This window comes from Schistocerca americana, chromosome 5, assembly GCF_021461395.2.
Source record: "Schistocerca americana isolate TAMUIC-IGC-003095 chromosome 5, iqSchAmer2.1, whole genome shotgun sequence".
NCBI lineage: Eukaryota > Metazoa > Arthropoda > Insecta > Orthoptera > Acrididae > Schistocerca > Schistocerca americana.
The window spans coordinates 121,052,394-121,071,272 of record NC_060123.1 but is presented as its reverse complement, the minus strand read 5'-3'; positions in this window follow the sequence as shown (position 1 = coordinate 121,071,272).

Here is an 18,879-nt window from a genome sequence, read left to right as displayed (position 1 = left end):
AAGAGTTGGGTAACAGTAAAGCAGTAGGTGACATATTTCGATGAAGAGGATTCAGAAAAAACCATCACTTATTTGACAGACAAAATTGAGGTCAAAATGAGAAAATAAGTGAATACAAATAATGATTTAAGGCTGTTGATGACCATCAGACAGTCATTGACAGCAAGGTCATCCTACAGAATGATTCACAGAACAACTCACTGAATAGATTGAAAAGTGAAAATGTCGATTTAGTAAAACGTTCATTGAACAAATCATTGGGCAAATAAATCGAATAAAAATTGGGAAAGGGCATTAGATGACTGCATGAAAATATTCACGAAAGATGGGGTAAAGTGAAACAAGTGAACAGTAAAATTATGTCTGTTTAAAGGTATCAAAAAACACACTGTCAATATAGAAACGGAAAGGCACTTCAGGAAATTAAAATCGTGGTGAAAAAATAGTTGCTGAAACTAGTGATGTTCGAAAAACATTCAGTCGGTGTCTGTATTAAAGGATGAGATCGATCAGGTTCAAACCGAAACTGAGACAATGTTCAGAGGAAGATACAGTACACGACAAACGATGGCAGTATTGTACTGGCCGTGAAAGCTGAAATTCATTGAAAAAATTAAACTTAAGAAACTCTGTCAGTCATAGATTATGGGAATTAAAGTCAAGCATGTGGATTAATTAAGGTCCGTAACTTCCAGAATTACTGAACACATTGAAACTCCTGAAAGTAGAAAGACGTTAGGTGTTATTTCCCCATTAGAAGGGCATTAGTAACTGATAGGGAGCAACATAGTCACATACAAAGGGGCAAAAGAGAAATAAGAACAAGTGAGCAAGATACACATAAAGAGAGCCATAAAGCGACAGGGAGAGAGGGCTGCACAGAGAACAGGAAATGTTGATGGATTTCCACATTTTAAAACCTAATGAGGAAATGAAACTATCAGATGTAGACGGTGAAGTAGAAGTAATTTTGGTGCATAAGGATGGGTATAGAAACAATAGGTGAGCGTACAAACAAAGCAATGCTCTTCATAAATATGAAGCAGCAGACGGAAACAAGGATACTCTTCAAGAGGGCCACTTAAAGGAACAGAGGAAAAAAGGCAGAGATATGTAACATGTGGGTCCAAGGAATGGGAGGTTAGATTACAGAAGCTATAGGACACTACTTAGGGACGAGGGCTGTATTGTGTATCGAATTGTATTGATGTGAGAAGTTACATGTCTGAAAGGAATGGAGAGACAAGACACAAGGCATGCTATCACACAGACATCATAAAGTGGGCCAGCACTCTATATGAAGTCCGATTTGTTGATAACCTATTGGCGATGTGGAGGTGCTGTAATGGCTAGGCATGGGATAAACCTTCGAACACGGGGAGACTACCAGACGTAGGCAGACTGACAGGATGTTCAAAACTTTCTGGAATGGTCTAGAAGAATCTATAGGAAGACCTTCGGGTATAAATGGTCTGCGCGGTGGTCCAGGACAGTGATTACCAGTATGCAGCTAGGAGCACCTTAACAGCTGAGTCGTCAACAGCAGTCTCTATAAGGTGACTGTTTGATGCTAATGCAGCAAAAACTGTGAAAAGTCTGTACACTTTCAAGGGCGTACAACTGGGTTTCAGGAATATCGAGCAACAGTTGTTACCTTGAGTTTCCTGACTTTTACTAAAGAACAAGCTCTGCAGACTATACCTTAATAGGATATAAAAGGACAATGACACCTCAGTTTGGCTTGGATAAACATTATTTAGAACAGGATTATATGGTCTAAATAAATATGCTTCAAAAGACACTGTAAGTGAGGCGACAGTTATTCCAAAGGCCTGTTGAGAACATTTAAAATGTAAAAATGTACGTGAAGAATTGGTTGCACTTGGATTAAAGATCATAAACGTCATAGGTAAATTGAGTTAGCGTAGTGGAAAGCAAGTGGTTTTGTTTTTTAATACTCATGGATATAGCTTAGAAAGTGCATTTGTGGCTATACTAAAATTTGAGTGTGAATATTGTTTTCAAATCTGCATCAATGAATGAGAATGATGCAATTATAACCTGTAATCTGGGCTTAATGACTTTTAAATTCAAATGTACGGGAAACTAAATTTTGCGGGAAATGTTGTGAATGATGGTGAGGTATTACCTCCTTCAGCAATAATAGAAATACTCTTTGATGATTACTGAAAATATGTGGACTAAAAAAGATTTGTCGGGAGTGTACATGTACGACAGGCATTTAATAAGTAATGCAACACATCCTTCCATGGCCAGTTTCAGCTGAAAAGACTGCTGAACTTGTTGTGGGGCATAGCGAAATATTCCCGCTTCAGGCCCTATAGACTGATGAAGTTCCAATTGGTCTCTGTACTATACATAGCTAGACAAGCATTTTTCAACATCTTGAACTTGCCTGAGCTACATCCCGATGTTTTGTTGTAATTACTTTCAGTCTTATGACGCACTGATGATAACTGCCCTATCAGGTGTAAGCTAGATCTCAAGTTTGACAAAAAAACAAATGATTTTATCACCAACGCCCGCCTTCTTTTTGTCCTGGATTACATCATGGTTGTGAGGCAGAATCATTCACAAGATATCAAATATGACGAAATTATTCTGAGTTTAACGTGAAGTTCTTGAAGTCTTTCAAAAACTTCTCGACCATCACAAGAATTTAGTTGCCCATTCAAACCGCAGATTAATGTTTCATTCTTTTAAATAACCTGTTTAAAACTCAATTGTTTCTTTTTATTAGTGTAATTATCACGTGTTTTCTATTTTGTTGATTACTGGTGCTCAAGAACACCAAAGAGATTACCCTGATGCTCACATCAAACTGTTATGTGTACTCTAATGAGTACATTTCTGGTACTTTTAGTACAGCCAGTTCGTCTATAAGCTTAGACAGAATTTGCATGGGGCAGCACCTCCATTACTCGTGCCTGGCAGCAACATGTTGCTGGGTGAATTATCAGCTTACTGTAAACGATGAGCTGGCTCTTTCAGCATTCTTATTTTATTATACAGTTCTGGCATCGATTCATGTTATTTGCTTGTTTAATTATATGAATGCAGTCCTGGGCTAACTAAATAAAAATTTTCAATGTGGAAATATATTTGAATTTTTTTTATTCGGTTGCTTGACAGTTCTAGTCCCAGTTCCGTTCTCCCTGCTTATCAAGTATTTTAAGTCACTCACCTGTAGAATAATTCTTTTGCTTTGAAACAGTCAGTTGTGCATATGGTGTAGGAGCAGATACATTTCAAACAACTAACATAGGTAAACAGCAGGAAAAAGAAGTCATAGATCTTGCAAGTGGGGTCTTGAAACAATGCAAATGAAAGTGCCCCACGCAAGTGGTGGAAGCTTTAACCATTGTTTTAGCAGTCAAGAAGTTCTATAATTTTCTTCAAGAGAGCCTGTAAGTTTTTACGGAGAAAGAAAGTAGCAATTTATAGAGAACCTAAGGCTTTGACTTTCTTACAAAATGCTAGTTTATGCACAGTAGACAGTGGACTTACCTGGTGGATTCTACACTCCTGGAAATGGAAAAAAGAACACATTGACACCGGTGTGTCAGACCCACCATACTTGCTCCGGACACTGCGAGAGGGCTGTACAAGCAATGATCACACGCACGGCACAGCGGACACCAGGAACCGCGGTGTTGGCCGTCGAATGGCGCTAGCTGCGCAGCATTTGTGCACCGCCGCCGTCAGTGTCAGCCAGTTTGCCGTGGTATACGGAGCTCCATCGCAGTCTTTAACACTGGTAGCATGCCGCGACAGCGTGAACGTGAACCGTATGTGCAGTTGACGGACTTTGAGCGAGGGCGTATAGTGGGCATGCGGGAGGCCGGGTGGACGTACCGCCGAATTGCTCAACACGTGGGGCGTGAGGTCTCCACAGTACATCGATGTTGTCGCCAGTGGTCGGCGGAAGGTGCACGTGCCCGTCGACCTGGGACCGGACCGCAGCGACGCACGGATGCACGCCAAGACCGTAGGATCCTACGCAGTGCCGTAGGGGACCGCACCGCCACTTCCCAGCAAATTAGGGACACTGTTGCTCCTGGGGTATCGGCGAGGACCATTCGCAACCGTCTCCATGAAGCTGGGCTACGGTCCCGCACACCGTTAGGCCGTCTTCCGCTCACGCCCCAACATCGTGCAGCCCGCCTCCAGTGGTGTCGCGACAGGCGTGAATGGAGGGACGAATGGAGACGTGTCGTCTTCAGCGATGAGAGTCGCTTCTGCCTTGGTGCCAATGATGGTCGTATGCGTGTTTGGGGCCGTGCAGGTGAGCGCCACAATCAGGACTGCATACGACCGAGGCACACAGGGCCAACACCCGGCATCATGGTGTGGGGAGCGATCTCCTACACTGGCCGTACACCACTGGTGGTCGTCGAGGGGACACTGAATAGTGCACGGTACATCCAAACCGTCGTCGAACCCATCGTTCTACCATTCCTAGACCGGCAAGGGAATTTGCTGTTCCAACAGGACAATGCACGTCCGCATGTATCCCGTGCCACCCAATGTGCTCTAGAAGGTGTAAGTCAACTACCCTGGCCAGCAAGATCTCCGGATCTGTCCCCCATTGAGCATGTTTGGGACTGGATGAAGCGTCGTCTAACGCGGTCTGCACGTCCAGCACGAACGCTGGTCCAACTGAGGCCCCAGGTGGAAATGGCATGGCAAGCCGTTCCACAGGACTACATCCAGCATCTCTACGATCGTTTCCATGGGAGAATAGCAGCCTGCATTGCTGGGAAAGGTGGATATACACTGTACTAGTGCCGACATTGTGCATGCTCTGTTGCCTGTGTCTATGTGCCTGTGGTTCTGTCAGTGTGATCATGTGATGTATCTGACCCCAGGAATGTGTCAATAAAGTTTCCCCTTCCTGGGACAATGAATTCACGGTGTTCTTATTTCAATTTCCAGGAGTGTATATCTACATCAGATTTATTTTGAGGTATAGTACACGAAAGAAAAATTAAAAGAATTTTGCCTCAGATGCTTTGTCAAATTTTTTGTCATCATTCTTTCAATTGATTTGTTGAAGTCTTCAACGAATTCCCGTCCTGTGACAACCTTTTTATGTCGGGTAGCTCTTGCAACCTATATCTACAATTATTTGTTGAATGTATTCCTATCTCTATCTTCCTCTACTGTTTTTACCCTCTATAGCTCCCTCCAGTACAGGCCTGGCCAAGCAGTGCTTAGTGAATGCGAGTGCTCCAGCCATGCTCCTACCTAGCACTCCAAGGAGACAGGCAAATGAGGCTGAGGGATGAGAAGGAACAGGAAAGAGAACAGGAAAGCTGCAGCTGGATGCCACTAGGGCAAAGCAGTCGATCTGTCAGACACCAAACAGGTTGCTAACAATACTACTTGGGATAAATCATGTTTATGTTGTACATTATCAAAACTATGGCATCCACATAGTTGTCCAAAAAAGGAAAAGTAGAGAAGCCACGTTACTCAGTGTGAATGGGCATTGTCTTAGTTTTCATATCGTGTAAAGGCTATACAAAATTTTAATATGAAGTCACACTGTTGCGAAAAGGGAAAACACTTGTTGGAACGTCATTACAACACCATCCACAAAGACAATTTGATGCATTTGTCTTGTAGCGAATAACAGCGAATTTTTGCTGCTCTGAAAGGGGCTGTTAGTTTAAAAAACTAAGTTAACAGTTAGCATAGTAGTGACAGAATCTTGTGCGGATGACATCGCCAATTATTTGAATTCATTAAGGTTTTAATGCAAGGGAAAAATCATTTGGTAACAGATACAGAGGACAAGACTGATGCTATTTACAAAAAGTAATGCGAAGGAGAAATCAGTTTCACCACCATGATACAGAACAACTCCAGTTACTCAAGGCAGTCATTTGTCGATCAGACATGACTGAGTTCCTGCCAGTAACTGACACGTGTCATTAGCAGTTATCGAAGACATTCGAAGACAGTGTGTGACAGAAGGCATATTTCGGTGTATTTGTCAGACTGCTCTGCCCTTTGGTTGCTAATGTACCACATTATCTCCAGCTGTATCTGACAGATGTGCGGGATACCTCCGATATGAGAGACAGGTTTTATATGCGATCTGGGAAATTACAAGACGTTCATGAAATGTTACCTCAAGAATATTATTCTCGACTCCACGGACAAGCCACAAAAGTTACTCGTAATCAATGTTTGGTTCAACACATGTTTGCAAATTTTCCTTTTGTTACGGAATGAACAAAGTTACACCAACGTTTCCGTTTAACAGATTTTCGCTTGCGTAAATACGCGTGTTTCAATGTATCACAAGTCATAGTTCCAGATACGAGTATGCTGCGTATTCTAAATGCGAAGTGTATAAATCATCACAACTTTGTGTTGAATGCCTGTATGCAAAGCATTTTGCAGTTCTACACGTTGTATTACCACTACCTAATGTATTTATTCAATAAAGTAATAAAAGTTATTGCTTTCGCAGAGAAATAAAAAGATGAAAATTAATACACGTGATAAAATACAGCATATAGAAGCGTGGTGCAATGTTTGCCTCTTACAAGTACTTGCATTGTGTTGCAAACGCTTCATTTTAAGTTCCACACACACGCAGCTTTCAGCATATCACCATCTCACTCGCACACGTGCTCATAACAGAGCCATGGTGACGGAAGCACTCAGCAGATACTACCGTGCTCATGAAGTGCGACCGCGCTCCAGGAGCTCGAATCATGACCAGGACTGCTCTAGTATCATGAAAGCTATCTCCGATATCTTAACAGAGGTCCTATCATCCCGTCCCTTCTTCTTGTTAGTTTTTTCCATAAATTACTCACTCTACTGATTCTGCTGAGAAATTCGTCATTCCTCACCTTATCAGTCATTCTAATTTTCAACATTCTTTTGTAGGAGCATATCCCGAAAGCTTCGATTCTCTTCTCCCCCAGATTTCCCGCAGACCACGTTTCTCTACCTTACAATGCTGCACTTCAAACGCACAGTTTCTGAGATTTCATGTTCAAATGAAGGCCTGCGTTTGATACTAGGTGATTTCTCTTGCTCAAGAATTCTCTCTCTGCCAAAGCTCGTCTGAGTTTTATGCACTCTTTGCTTGTGAAAGAAGGTCACACTTCTCGTTATAACATTTCACGTCGACTCATACTCGACCGTGTAACTTGTGATAGGCGACAGTCCTGAGAGTATAGGTCAAGGCTAAGCATTCTAAACCATTGATTAGTCTGTAACATTGATCGTCTGTGTGTTTGTCGGCATAGTTAAATCACAGTTTACTGTAAATTAGTGCAACATATTTCCCATGGCTGGTGCCAAACAGTTGGCCGTTGGGCATGCAATGGTGACCACGCAGTGAGCTATTAGCTTTCTTGAAGGTTGAATGTTCGTCTGACAGCTCGATATCCATTGTACTTGCAGGTATTATTTTTTATTTTATTTTATTCTTCTCATTGACCAGTCTTCTAACTGGTTTGGCACCGTCCACCGCGATTCCTCTCCTGTGCCAACCTTTTAATCTCAGGGTACCACTTGCAACATGTATAATCAATTATTTTCCCGATGTAGCCCAGCTGCCTTCCTCTCCAGTTTTTACCCTCTACATCTCTCTCGAGTACTATGGAAGTTATTCCCTTATGCCTTAACAGATGCCCTATTGTCCTGTCCCTTCTTCTTGTCAGTGTTTTCTGTCTGTACCTTTACCCCCCGATTCCGTGGACAACCTCCTCATTCCTTACTTATTATTTCACCCTAACGTTCAGCTTTCTTTTGTGACATCATATCTGAAAACTTCGATCCTCTTCACTTCCGGATTTACCACAGTCCATGTTTCAATAGCATACAATGCTGTGCTTCAGATGTACAATCTCTGAAATTTCTTCTTCAAATTAAGGTCCATGTTTGATACTAGCAGACTTGACTTGTCCAGGAGAGCGCTTCCTACTAATGCTCTTCTGCTCTTTATGTACTCCTAGCTCTGTCCGTCAAGGGTTTGTTGCTGCCTAGCTAGCAGAATTCCTTATCTTCATCTACTTCATAATCAGTAGTTCCGGTATTATGTTTCTCAATATCCTATATTCTACTACATTAGCTTTCCCTGTCTTCTCTTTACTCTCAGTCCGTAGTCCCCCCTCGTTACACTATTCACTATCGGCCGGGGTGGCCGAGCGGTTCTAGGCGCTACAGTCTGGTACCGCGCGGCCGCTACGGTCGCAGGTTCGAATCCTGCCTCAGGCATGGATGTGTGTGATGTCCTTAGGTTAGTTAGGTTTAAGTAGTTCTAAGTTCTAGGCGACTGATGACCTGAGAAGTTAACTCCCATAGTGCTCAGAGCCATTTGAAGTAGCTTGACTGCATGAGCAGTTAAGCTCATCGTGCGATAATTTTCGCACATGTCGGCTCTTGTATTTTTTGAATTGTGTGGACGATATTTCTGTGTAAATGAGTATGGTACAGAGTCATTGTCATACATCGACACACCAACGTGCTGTTTCGTCTCCAATCCCTCCCAATGATTTTAGGAATTCCGATGGTATGTTTGCTGTTCCTTCTGCCTTATTTGATGTTAAGCTATCCAAAGCACTTTTAAATCCGGATTCTAATACTGAATCCCATATTTCTTTCCTGTCAACTCCTGTTTCCTTTTCTATCACATCATCAGACAAGCCCTCTCTCCCAAAGAATCCTCCAAAGTACTCCCTTCACCTATCCTCTGATTTCTTTGCATCATCCAGTGGGATTCCTATCGCACTCTTGATGTTACAACATTTTCTTTTTCTGTATGATCTGTCAGTCCACACAACAATCACTTCTTTTGAATTTCTTCACTTTCTCCATGCAGCCATTTCACCTTATCTTACATGCACTTCCTATATTTCATTCCTGAGTGACTTGTGCTTCTGGATTCCTAAAATTCACTGAACATTTTTGTACTTCCCTCTTTCATCGAACAACTGAACTTCTTTATTCTCTTATCCATGGTTTCCGTCACAGGTACCTTCGTTGTGCTTGTGTTTTCCTTTCCAACTCCTCTCACTGCCGTTTTTTTGATTCGTCTTGAACTGAACAGCCTACTAAGCAACTCCTTACAACAGGATCTATAGCCCCAGGGAACTCCATTCCTTAGCAGTTTTTGATGCTACTTCTTTGTGAATTGGTTCTTGATGACTAATCTCTTAAAGCTCAGCCCACTCTTCACCATTACTAAAGTGTGATCTGAATCTATATCTGCTCTTTGGTATACCATACAATCTGGTATGTGATTTCAGAATATCTGCCTGACAATGAAGTTATCTAAGTGATACTTTTCCATATCTCCTTAACTTTTCGAACTCTATCTTCTCGGACGGCCGGAGTGGCCCTGCGGTTCTAGGCGCTACAGTCTGGAACCACGTGACCGCTACGGTCGCAGGTTCGAATCCTACCTCGGGCATGGATGTGTGTGATGTTCTTAGGTTAGTTAGGTTTAAGTAGTTCTAAGTTCTAGGGGACTGATGACCTCAGAAGTTAAGTCCCATTGTGCTCAGAGCCATTTGAACCATTTTATATCTTCTCCTCTTGTGATTTCGAACAAAGTAGTTGCTGTTACTTGGTGCGTTTTTTAGAATAACTCAGTTATTCTTTCTGCTTTCTATCACCAAGCTTACATTCGACCTTAGCCCTTTCTTCCGATTCTTCCCTAGAACCACAGTCCTGTCCCCCATGACCGTTAGATTTTCATCTTCATTAACGTACTGAGTAAGTATTCAGTATCCTTATATACTTTCTCTTCCAGCTTCTGCTTGCAAATTTTGCGTGTATATCTATGTCATTGTTAACAGTGTTTTTTGCTGTTGATTTTGATAAGAACAATCCGCTCACGGAACTTTTCATTGTAACTCACCTTCCTATTCATAATGAATCCTACTAATGTTATAGCAATTCATTGACTCCGAATGTATCGAATGTATTTAGATTAAACCGTAGCATATCCCTATTCAGTTCTGAGAGTTCACTGCCACGTTCATACTTCTGACATTCCATGTCCAGACTCGTAGAATGTTATTCTTTCGGTGGTAACTCTTTCCTTTTCTCATTGCCACTTCTCCCTGGGTAGTCCCCTTCTGGAAGCTCTAACTGCGGCTCATACAGAATATTTTGCCTATGGTGAGAACATCATGATACTTCCTTTTCCAACTTCAGGACATGTGTCCTTTGAATACATTTTGTGTATCTGTAATGCAAGGCTTCCCATTGCTTTCTGCATCCTCATGCCATTGTTCACTGCTGATTCTTCCATCTTTTAGGATAGTTTCCCACCACAAGATCAAGAGAGTGGCCTAAACATTTGTCTACTCCCCCACCCGCTTTGACAAGGACATTGGCTGAATGAGGACGGCTACTTAAGCTGGAAGTCTTCAGCCGCCGTCGCTGAAGATCTTTATTTAGAATTTAAGCAATGGTTAAGCGTGAACCCAGTACGTAGGATATTTTGATGAGTATGGAAAGATGGCATCTCAATACCAAGGGTTCATTGGTAATATGAACAGTAGGAATTATGACAAGGGAAGATAAGTTGGGAGTAGAAGAATTAAAGAGAATGTAGGCTTACTCCATAAAAAGAGTTAAAAGGATGGACAGAATTAGACAAAACTACATAAATTAAATAAGGGAATGAAGCAATGACAAATTTTTGAGGCTGGTTTGAGTACAGGCTTGGATAAAAGGTTAATTTCAAAATGTCAGTACAAAATTATAATATGATATCCATATTATGATGGATTATTGTTTAAAAACAAGGACGATATATTAAAGTTTTTGAGGATTTGTTGGCCAGATGGGTATACAGTTACCTTAAGCGATGGTATTTAATCAAGTTATGAGCACTGTGAAACAAAAATTTGTTTAGAAAAGCTTTGACAATATGTAAAGGACTATACATTAATGTATATGCATTGTGACGTACGTCAAGAAACTAAAGTAATCATTCAGAAGTATAGAGATTCCATGCAATATGCTAGAGATAATAGTAGTTATTTCCTTTGGACCATTACCTAGGAATCTTGGGGTTTCTATTATATTTCAGTGTCAGTTAATGTATTTTTCAAATTAATTGGCAACTGACGACAGGTGCGCCTTGGAACTACAATGGATCCACAGACAGACTCCATGTGTCACCAGATGAAACACTGGTGGTCTGAGGCTGGTCTGTTTATGGCAGAAACCTGTTACTGCACCATGAAAACAAATCACACTTGCGGTCTGCTTTGGTTGTTTTTGCTACATTGCAATACAAGGTTGCTAACGTTGAAATTAAGCATCAAAAAATTAATAGTGAAAGCACTGTCACAACAAATCATCGAGTCATGGCCCAGTTGCGATATGGGATCATCTAATTAGAGGAGTTGCAATGGTGATTTTCGTGTCCCATTGCCACTGGTTTCACCTCTTCACCTAAGGCAAAGATCACGAACAAAGATTATGAGGTTTCGTAGAAGACCACTCATTATAAAACGGGCATCACTTGTATAGTTTGCAGTAATGGCGATCGCAAGTACTAGAGGGCATTGATGAGTAATATGATGACCAGAGGTGCTAGAGAAGAGTGTCAGTCTACGGCTACTCATTAAAATAACAATACCTGGCAGTGGCTTAATTCTATTTCGGATGTGACTACACATTTGACGTCTTTTTAATTATCACTGGTGGGTTTATTGCAGAAAATTACCTCTCATAGAAGTTAAATGGATATCGCTTCCGCGTTTGAGGCGAGAAAGAAGCAAAGCGAGTACAAAAACAAATTTAGATGTCGCTGAGTGACCGAAGAAGTAACTTTTAGATGAATGTTATTTCTGTCTGTGGATTGTTGCTAGGCTGGTTCTGAGCACTATGCAACTTAACTTCTGAGGTCATCAGTCGCCTAAAAGTTAGAACTAATTAAACCTAACTAACCTAAAGACAACACACACATCCATGCCTGAGGCAGGAGTCGAACCTGCGACCGTAGCGGTCGCTCGGTTCCAGACTATAGCGCCTAGAACCGCACGGCCACTCCGGCCGGCGATTGTCGCTTGATATTGTAATTGGAAACAGTATACTCTCAGACAGAGCAACAGACACGGACAGTATCGCAAGAACTGTATTTTATTGGCGAAATGGAGATGGCTTCCAAACCAGATTTCTTAGCCGTCCAAATGTCACTCTGGTAAATCTATACACCTAGCTGACGAAGAGGACCTGACTGACATGTTGCAGCTATCTTAGGTTAGAGAGCCTGATACACTTTAAAGAGTCAGTGGTTCAGTACGGACATGTGATACCCTATCATACATACTTATACAGATGTGTAGTACAAAGAGATGTAGGTGCCCCAGTGGTCCCGGTCGCCTACGGCGGACTGGATGGCCGAGCGGTGACCTCTCCAGTTGTCAGGATGCTAGGAAATGGTTGTAGAAGCGTCAGAAACGCCTCATAACATCTTTATTCCTGCCGAGCACAATGTGGCTTGGTGATATCAACGACCTTCCCCGAGTCCTCGCTGACTCGTAGCGATGACACCAGATCCGGGTCGCGCAGTCTTGCTAGCGCAGCGCCGCGTGCTGTGACGTAGCGGAGGAATGCCCTTACTTCGGCCGCGCGTGGCTGGCGGCGTCTGGCTGCCCGGCCGGCGCGGCGGCGGACAGCAGGCCGTTGCGCGTAGAGGCTTTGGGTTGAAGTCCCGGCGCTGTCGGCACGAGAAGCATTCTCGTAGTGCGGAGTGCACTCTATCCCACCCCGTCTTCCTCGCTGCTCCTCCTGGTGGCTCGCCCGCAGTGGACGGGCGGAACGGGCTGCAGTCCCCCAGTGTCGTCGGGTCACCCGGTTGTGACGGCGGATACACAGGACCTAGGCCCCGCACGATCTCGACGACGGCTCACTGATGTGGTCAGAATTGGCGGCGAGCGAATCCGATGTCTGCTAATCCTGGGTCGACGATTGACAGCGGCAGCAGAGAGGACCAGAGCTGGTACTGTCCCCTCACGTCTGCTGCTGGATGGAGCGCCCTTACTGCAACATCTCCTTAATAAAGATTAACATGTCGATCACCGAGCTGAGCGCTACGCAGCGACCCAGTATACATCTAACTGCAAGACTAACTGCGAGTGCGAGTAGCTTATGGCTATCAAAGCTGGCGCATTTAAAGGAAGCACGAGCGACGTCCTGACGTCATGCTCGTTTGTAATGACCGCATTCGCTCCACTTATACTGCTGATTCATCTGTCATCTGTCATCTGTCCCTTAGGTGTTTTTGCGACAGAGCTATGTGTTGTTACGGCAGACTTACGCGAAGTTGAGAAATGCAGTACAGCTGACGCTAAACCCTTTCTTGCACTCTATGAAAGTCTCCGTCCAACACAAACCCGCGTGCTAAGCAATTTCTCTCGCCTGCTGTGTGTAACCAGGCCATTGCCCCTGCGTGACGACACATTCCATACATGTGCAATCCCCTTACCTCTTGGTTAACCCACTGCCTCTGGCTCTCGGCATAGGCAACGAAACTTTGACAATATTCCACGTTTCCAACTCTTTACTATTCTACGACACTACACATCCCCCTCCATTAAGAAAATTCGCCCCGAATTTTACAATTCTGGACTTACTGGCTGGGCACACCATACTTCCTCATACTCTACAGGTATCTTACAACTACTCCTTCAACACTGTCAAACTTTTCTTATCCGCTAATAATCTATTTACACTGAATACTCATTCCAATCTTATCATTGGTTATCTATTTATATTACGTTCCACTATTGCCGATCCATCCCATAGGTATTTGATGTGCGGTTGTTATTTAAGAATGAGACATCTTTTTCCGTATACAAAAGTAATGGCACAAATAAACATTAGAACTAAGATTATGTCAGTCGTTGACACACCAAATATAATTGTGTTTTGTTTACGTTTCTCCCGATATGTGCTGCGCGTGCTGCAGTAGTTGATTAACTGAGATCTGCTCTTTTTCGGAGATAATCACGCTATCTAAAGATTGTAGCAATGTGGGATCCAAGGAATCGTAAATAAACGTTAGGTTCTGGAGAGGCAATATGTGTGGCGGTTCCTCTGGATAATACAAGATAGGCTATGTCACGTTAATCATTGTTGTACCCGTTAAAGTAGCTGGTACGTGAAAATGCTTCCCCACTATGTCACATCTAGTGCCATTAATCAATAAACCACTGCCCTGCAATTCAATCTTTGATATATCTGTCAATCTACCATTTCTGTAACAAGTGGCAACTACGGTCTCTAGTTCGAACACAGAGTAAATCCAATGTTCCCCAACTTTCTGAAATTTCGGTCCCGGAAGTAACACCTTCTTTTCGCATTCTAAGGTTCCCATAATCCTCAAGAACAACTGCATCTCACACGAATGATTGTGGGTTGCCACCTCCTTTGCTGGACAAATAAAGACACTTCCCCTGAAACAGTCTGTCAAATCTTTCGTAGACATTACCACATGAGCACTTCTCCGTCTTGACACTAACAACACTCCCAGAGTTTGCACTTGCACCCCCTCTCATCTGCAACAGTGTAGCAGTACCAGACTGATGAAAAGTTTCCCGGGCCATATCCTGAAAGGAAGCCATGTCAGTCGCTCCCTTCCCTACCACGTCTGAAACACGCAAATGACAAGTAAAATCTACACATACCCTATTACCTAATAACAATAAATACATGTTCCTCCCTGAGGACAGTTAATCTACTTATCCCTATACCTAAGTGCGTAAGGAACGTTCCTCTGCTGTTTTTCCAGCTTCGGTACCCTCACTCCCTTTGTTACTGCTGGAGGAATCTGCGGTAACGCATCCACTGCACCCTTAAACTGCTTAATCCTACTCACATGAACTACCGACGATTTGGTTGGTAACTGCAACTTTACTTTCACTGGAGACACTATTTCATTTACCTGATACGGTCCAGAATATTTCGTCACAAACTTCTTCGCTTTACCGTTCGGAACAAAAGGATTGGACAACAATACCCACTGACCAGTTCTGTATTGCGACAGTTAACCTGTTCTTTGCCCAATACTCTCTTGTTTCTCCAAAGCTTTAGTATTAGCACGCCGTACCCTTTGCCAAATCTGTATCAATATCTTGGTGAAATTCTTCACTGCCTCATCCTGTGAACCTACCTGAGGTTTGAGCACATCAAATGGTGATGGCATTTTCCGACCATAAATTACCTCAGCCGGCCGCAGTGGCTGAGCGGTTAACGGCGCTACAGTCTGGAACCGCACGACCGCTACGGTCGCAGGTTCGAATCCTGCCTCGGGCATGGATGTGTGTATGTCCTTAGGTTAGTTAGGTTTAAGTAGTTCTAAGTTCTAGGGGACTTATGACCACAGCAGTTGAGTCCCACAGTGCTCAGAGCCATTTGAACCATTTCTTGAAATTACCTCATACGGAGAGAGCCCCGTTCCTGTATGAACTTTCGCGTTATATGTGCTTGCCAACAGATTTAAATACACGTCCCAATCCGTGTGTTCTGAATTTACGTAATGACTAATCAACTTAACTGACGTCCTATGAACCCGTTCTGTTCGTCCATTCGACTGAGGATGAAATGGGCTTGTCCACAATTTCTTAACTTTCAATAAACGGCATAACTGCTTCATCAGCTCCGACATAAAGTTACGACCCTGATCTGTATTTATAGTATCAGGCACACCATACTTCAGAAAAAAGTTATTTACTAAGGCTTGCGCAACAGTGCTTGCCTTCTGATCTGGAATAGCTACCACTACCAGGTATCGGGAAAAATGATCCAATATTGTTAATACGTATCGATTACCCGCTTGGGTCTTGTTAAATGCCCCGATTACGTCTAATCCGATGACTGCGAACGGACGATCCGCTTCAGTAGCCTCTGTAACTGAATTTTCTGATGACTTACATCTGCTCTCTGCGCACACGGTATACAATTTTGCACATACTGGTTCAAATGGCTCTGAGCACTATGGCACTTAACATCTATGGTCATCAGTCCCCTAGAACTTAGAACTACTTAAACATAGCTAACCTAAGGACATCACACAACACCCAGTCATCACGAGGCAGAGAAAATCCCTGACCCCGCCGGGAATCGAACCCGGGAACCCGGGCGTGGGAAGCGAGAACGCTACCGCACGACCACGAGCTGCGGACTTTGCACATACTGCTCTACATCGTTGGGAAGTGTCTTCCACCAAAACGTATCAGCTACCCGTCTGTCAGTCGTTCTTTTACCACCATGACCCGACAATACATGGTCGTGCACTTGTTTCAACACTTGTTCAATACATGTGCAATCCCCTTACCTCTCGGCTAACCCTCTACCTCTGGCTCCCGGCATAGGCAATGAAACTTTGACAATATTCCATGTTTCCAACTCTTTACTATTCCGCGACACTACAGAGACCAACAAGTTAATACTTGACGTTAGTCTGCAATCGAACCATGAACCCATGAAATCATTAATAAACCCGCAATGAAGTCTGTAAGGCTCCCATAGTATATGAGATGCACATATTAATTAAAGACGGCGACAGAGATCGCAGTGCAGCAAAGAAACACTGACACGTGGCACGTAAGTATAGGCTACCTCCATCCACCCGCATTTAGATTCAATGTTGGTGTGTCCACGAAGGAAGAGTTGCAAAATTTACAAAATTGTCACTGGACAGGAAATTTTTCTACGCGTCAAAGCGATAGGACAGACTGTTGTTACGTACTCACACACACAGCGATTAATTGTAATATTTGCAAGCACCTTTCATTATGTGTATGTTGCTTGTCATAATGATTAGTAAATGTAATGTATAAGGGTATATGGTAAAGTCGGCGATCCGATTATTTTGAGGTTCTACTTAACTCATACCGTTGAAATGAACCTCGCTGTGGAAGATGTCTATCTAGCAAATATATTACGAAACTATTCTGTCTTGAGTTTGTTCGTGGCTTTTAGCCTTAAACGCCATGAACAAAGCGACCGTAATTTGAGTTGTGCCTCAGCATGTTGATCGCCGTTTTCTCAGATACATCTCGTACCATTGGTAATGGTTAGGTTAGGACATGATTTTGAATTCAGGGCTACAAAACCCGTCATCTGTCGCAGTTTATTCGTTGGTCACTTATAATCAATTTTCGGCAGGAGATCTCCCATTTCGCCATACCTCTCAGTGGCCGCTTCCTACATTTCTCTACATTGTACATTAACAGCATTTGTGAAGGAATTATCCACAGTGACCGTATATCGGCTGTAACAGAGCGGTACCCGGCGGTGGATGTGATAACTTTGTAGCAGTAAATTTAATTGGACTATATTCCTGCCACATTACGCCCTCCAATGTGTCCTGATAGGTGGATTGCAGGCCACAAAGGAATATAGTTATTATATTATTTTACAATGATGAGATCATTAATAGGGAGGAGCCCGCATCTCGTGGTCGTGCGGTAGCGTTCTCGGTTCCCACGCCCGGGTTCCCGGGTTCGATTCCCGGCGGGGTCAGGGATTTTCTCTGCCTCGTGATGGGTGGGTGTTGTGTGCTGTCCTTAGGTTAGTTATTATATTATTTTACAATGATGAGATCATTAATAGGGAGGAGCCCGCATCTCGTGGTCGTGCGGTAGCGTTCTCGCTTCCCACGCCCGGGTTCCCGGGTTCGATTCCCGGCGGGGTCAGGGATTTTCTCTGCCTCGTGATGGCTGGGTGTTGTGTGCTGTCCTTAGGTTAGTTAGGTTTAAGTAGTTCTAAGTTCTAGGGGACTTATGACCACAGCAGTTGAGTCCCACAGTGCTCAGAGCCATTTGAACCATTTTTTGAAATTACCTCATACGGAGAGAGCCCCGTTCCTGTATGAACTTTCGCGTTATATGTGCTTGCAGTTGAGTCCCATAGTGCTCAGAGCCATTTGACCCATTAATAGGGAGGGCTAAACTACAGACCATTTTAAATGCTGTTTTCTGAATGAAGAGATAGTACAAGCCACAATACATGCAGTAGTGAGGAAGACACCAGTTGTGGTTGTTTTAGAAATGGGTGCTATGGTGAGTGTTATATCATACACTTTGTTCAATAAGATTCGTCAGGTGACAAAAGAACTCAAATATTCTGCGCAAAACCATAAAATAATTGAAGCTATTTGTGTTTAATCATGTGATGTCAAGATGCAAACTCAGGTGGAGGTTAAAATAGGAAGTGGGTCGATACGATGCCTGATTACAAATCGATGGTAGCGGAATGCATTCTTGTCAATTATTTCCTATGAAGGAAGGATGCAGTAAATGAATTCTCTTCAAGTAAATGTTTTTTACACTTCGATAGCCACAAGACTGGAGTGAATTTAAAAATGATAAAATCTATAGTCATCACATATACACTATCATATGAACTAAGAGACACATGGTGCTCACTCATCAGATAAGGCACACAGAGTGTGCTCAATAGCATGATACACCCTCTACTTTATTGGATCCAATTACAAATAGTAAACAGTTATATACCAATAATTGGCAAGTCTGCCGCCTTGCTGTCAGATAACGCACCAAACTTCACTTTAGAAACATGTGAAACATTCTTACATGAAGATGGCATTAAACAGATACTAATAGCACGCTTTCATCCTGAAGGAAATAACGTTGTTCATATCTTTTGAGCGCTTAACCGAATCATTAGGACGTATATACACAGTAAAGAAACCAAATGGGTAGAATCTATTGAGCTCTTTGAACAAGAAGTGAACAATTTGCCGCTGTACACCACACAGTTCACCCAGAACAACTCGTAAGACGTAAGGAAACAATAATTATGTAAATCTTTTTCTACTTCTGTGCAGAAAAGTGTATTCCT